Here is a 5059-nt window from a genome sequence, read left to right on the forward strand (position 1 = left end):
CGGTTCGTGCAACTGAAACCTAGTCGCCCGATCCGAGGGCTTGAATCTTGGGTGGGGCCCACTAGCCCGTGAGCTTTTTCGGTTAAAATAAATAGTGGGTCCCGGCACTTGTGGGGCCCGCTGAGAATGTTAGAGAGGCGGATTGGTTTGAGTGGGTTGGGTTGTTAGCCGGGGGTGGAAAAGTGAAGGCATTAATTTGGTGATATAAGATTATTTTAAAAAAATTTAATTGTGTATTAATTTAGTGCTTTTTGTACTTCTTTTTGGTTACTTTTTGAGCAAGTGAGGGGGGAAAAGATAAAAAACAATGTATTTGACCTGCAATCATAATGCGTAGGTTTTGAATAATGTTGGACATTGCGAGTAGTAATTAATTATTTCTCTGTATTTATAATAAAAGACTTTAGGATTGGTTTAGCGTTTAGACTAGCCCCATGGGACCACAAAGTGATACAAGCCATAGTAAATGACTACGTGGTGAAAAATGATAGGGGCATGTCCCCAACCATACCTCTAACCACACCTCCTCTCTCATTTGCTACAGTACACCGGGTGCCACATGTGATTTTAAAAATTTAAAATCACATGTGAGGCCCGGTGTAATGTAACAAATAAGAGAGATGGTGTGATTGGAGGTGTGGTTGGAGGTGTGCCCCTAGTGCCACCCCTACGTGGTTCTCTTTAACAACAAAAGGCGTGACCATTGGTCCAGTATAGTGCCGCCTATAATAATGAAGAATTTTGTTTCTTTTGGTATTTGCATGTAGGTCCTAATTTTTTTAATATAAAATCGTATCATTTGACGCCTATTACTGTATAAATTCTTTTTATCTATGAGAAGTTTCTTAGAACTTAGAAGTACTAAAATAAAATAGTTTTGCTGGAATAAAATTCTTACACGAAGGGGACATTTCTACAAACGACTACAATAAAAAAATCTTTTCTATTATAGATACCACCTTGTATATATATATATATATATATATACTAGATTTTATACACGTGCAATGCACATGGTTAATATATACACACACTAGATTTTATACACGTGCAATGCACGTGGTTAATACACACACACACACACAAGATTTTATACACGTGCAATGCACGTGGTTAAATACCATGATTAAATATTTTTGACTTATTTTCAAAGTAAAATGTGTTCATTAGTTCCACTTTAATAGTTTGTGGTCACTTTTGTCTCTAAACTTTTATATCGCGATTTTTTTTTATGTCAGGGATGACACGAAAAACTTATTTTTCGGTAATTTCTTTGATGATAACACCGATGTATCAATTAGGACGTACTTTGAGGAGAAACAGGAATACGAAGAGACGGTCAACGACTTCGTCTAGCACTTCCGAAATAAGGCGATGCATTGTCGAGATCCAATCATAGAGGACTTCATCCTCTAAGCCTGTCATAACAACCTGTTCATTGATATCTTGAAGGTTATGGGAGTAGCACCGTCCAAGACTTGGAGAGAGTTAAAGGTGTATGGAGAGCAGGCCGAACGAGCTTCAGAAGGAAGAATACCGAGAGAAGCCAATCGGTGGCTAACCCTCCAAAGTTAAACTTCACCTCCCGTGAAAAAGAGAAGGCACCTGCACCAGCTGTTGATGTTAAGCAGACGTCACAGCAGCAACCCCGGAGACAGTAAAAGATTTCGGATCCGAGACTCTAAAAAGAGTACTCCTTCAAAGACGAAGACGTTCCGGCAATTTTTGAGTCCCTTCTTGAAAACAACAAGATCAAGCTGTCACCTATCACAAATCAGGAGGAAGCTAATAATACTTCGGATCCAAAGTACTATGCATACTATATGAGGATCCTTCACTTGTTTCGTCCTTAAGAATATCATCCAAATCTTGGTTGAAGCTAGCGTCATAACGCTAAATTAATCTGAATCAAGACTCCGAAGAGTATACGAGTATAAACTGTTTCACAATCCTCCAATATGTGTATGAGGTTAAACTGCTCCCTGCATATTCCAATAGGTATATGAGTCTAAACGGTTTCCTACCTTTGATGGAAAGTTCCTGGAGAATCTTATATTATTAAGGATAACCCGAACATGCAATTGAGGACAATGTGCTCCTCATTGAACCCAGTTTCGCAAAGAAAACTGTGGATGTATAATTCATGTAATGGAAAGTTCTCGAAAGAATATCACATGTAATATTCTTAGGGATAACCCGGTCATTACAAACAAAGTGATAAACACTAAACTCCTGTTGTTCAAGTCCTGACATAGCACTGGAAATTTTAATTCGAACGGTCTATTGTGATTGTCAAATCCCCTTCGTGTCAAGATCTCATCATTTGACATCAAAAACCCCCACTGAGTGATTCATACAAGTCAACACCCCCACTATGATTTATACTTTCACTCCCACTTGATCAAACATTTAAACAGTTAGGACCACAACCAAAATCCTCTCTTAATTCTTTCTATGAACGAGAGGTCCACAAATTGAACGATCAAACCTTTAAACAGTTAGGATCGCTCAAACCCCCCCCCCTCCATTTGATCAAACATTCCTACAATTAGGACCAAAGTCAAAATCTCCTCTCGATTTCTTCTATGAGGTCCACTTTCAAATCGAGTGATCAAACCTTCCTACAGTTAGTGTTACCTCAAACTCTCGCTTGGTCAAACATTTCTACAGTTAGGATCAAAACCACAATTTACTCTCGATAAATGAGAAATTCACGTTTAGTTCAGTAATCAAACTTTTCGACAGTTAAGATTATCTGAATCTTTTCGATTCTCGGAGTGGAGATCTCACTCTTAGTTTCACTCTTTAGATTCTTAAAGTGGAGATTCCACTTTGAGTTTTCTTTGCAACTGGAGATTAAATATAAAATTCTTTCTCTCCAGCATCGGGTTCGTCTTTGCCCCAAGAGAAGATACTACTTTTTAACTCCCAAAATCCGCGCCTCATGTAGGATCTGAAATAGATACACTTGAACACTAGAGGTGGGGTGAATAGTATTCTTTTAAAATTTATTCAAAGTATATTATAAATTGCAAAGAAAAATGGCAATTTCAAAAATTCACAATCATAAACACAAGGATTTATACTGGTTCCACCAATTCGGTGTACATCCAGTCCCCAAGCAAATCTCGCTTGAGAGTTTTCACTATAATTTTGAATAAACTTACAAAATCAAACTCAAACATGACCAATTTGCAATGTTGGCCTTCTTGTTTTGATGATGATTTATAAATAATTTACTACTAATGTTGTTTGTCTAGTGTTTGTGCATTCCTATGTTTTGTAGACAAACAACGTTGTTGGAGGATGGATGGAATAGAGCTTCAACGATCATATCCAAAGAAGGTTGGCGGAATGTCGGTGAAGCCTTGCTATTCAAAGTTCAAGATCCAAGTTCAAGCTTCATTCGCGAGATTACCAAGTCAAGCTTATTGAAGATCAAGATCAATGCTTGGGTAATTTAGTTTAGGAATTTATATTATGTGTGTTAGTACTTTAAGCTCAATCATATACACACATACACGTTTTGGTTTTTGTATATATATAGTTATATATATACATATATGTTTTGGTTTGATAGTTTTCAAGTTTTACTATGAAACAATTGAATATAATTAGAAAACATATTTTTGTTTCATACTCATATGCATATATATGATTTCATCAATATCAATTTTAGTTAGTTAAATGAAATCATGTTTTAGTGCATTATATGTGTATTTTGATAAAATACTACATTCATTGTTTATAGACTTCATAACAATAGTTTACATCTTTCTTCAAGTCTATAAAATCATTTTGTAAAGTTTCAAAAGTTGGTTTAGCCAAAATGTCAAAATTGATCATTTGATCTTTCATCACTGGACGACAGAGAGTCTGTCGGTCGACCGGTCTGGTCGACCGAAAGCTCCATCGGTCGACCGCACCGGTCGACCGACGATGGTCCAGTTTGTTTTCTTCGTGTTTTTGCTCTTATCGGTCGACCGACGAAATTTACGGTCGACCGACAATAGATCCGTTAGACACTAACGGTTATTTTTCTGAGCTGTCTTCTGGGGACTGTTTTGTCATTTTGTTTGGGGTTTTTGTTGAGATCTTGAGTGGGTATAAATACCCAATTGCTGATCTCTTTTCAGGTAATGAAGAATGTTTTAAAAAGAAGTTTTTAAACAAGTTTTAAACAAGGGTTTAAGTGCGTTTAAGGGTTTGTTTTGTTTGTGAAGAAGTTTTCACAAGTGGATGATATCATCTTCTTGTTTGGGCTTCAATCTCCATCTCTCCATCTTGTTATTCAGAGAAGAATCTCTAAACTCATTTCTAGCTATTTATTATTTTGTTTATAATTTCTATATGCTAGATTTTAATTGAGTTTAGTTTTGATTTTGATTTCACTCATTGTTTACACACACCCACTTGAGCTTATTGTATTTGCATTCATAATATATTAGGGTTGTGAGAGTTGTAACATTGAGTGTGGGCTTTTATTGTGTTCTCATCCATATTAGAGAACAATTTATATTTGTTACATTGTGAGATTGTTAGGTTTTCGGTGAGCTAGAAACCGAGTGTGTTGTGAAGTTTTCGGTGAACTAGAAAACCGAGTGTGAGGAGTGAACGTTGTTCGGTGAGCGTTGAAAACCGACATAGTGTGGTTGTAAACGTTATTCGGGTGAGCGTAGAAAACCCGGTTGTGATAGTGGATTTCTCCCCGGGAGTGGGGAGCGGAGACGTAGGACGGAAGGTCCGAACTCCGTGATCATATAGTGTGTTTGAGTGTGCTTTGGCGTTCATTTATATTTATGTTCATATCTTATATCGCCATTGTGCATTGCTCATTTCTATATCATCCACTATCTTGTTTAGATTGTTTACCCCTTGTGTTAGTTTACATATCCTATACATATATCATATTGTATATCTCTTTGATAGGATATATCATCTTGTGTTAGTTTATATATCCATATATCTCATTGTTTACTTTGCTTATCATAGCTCATATATCTTGTGGTATTTCATACTTGCTAGGATAACTTGTTAATTAAGTTTTAATTGGCATAAA

Source organism: Asparagus officinalis, chromosome 4 (assembly GCF_001876935.1).
Source record: "Asparagus officinalis chromosome 4, Aspof.V1, whole genome shotgun sequence".
In the NCBI taxonomy this organism is placed as follows: domain Eukaryota; kingdom Viridiplantae; phylum Streptophyta; class Magnoliopsida; order Asparagales; family Asparagaceae; genus Asparagus; species Asparagus officinalis.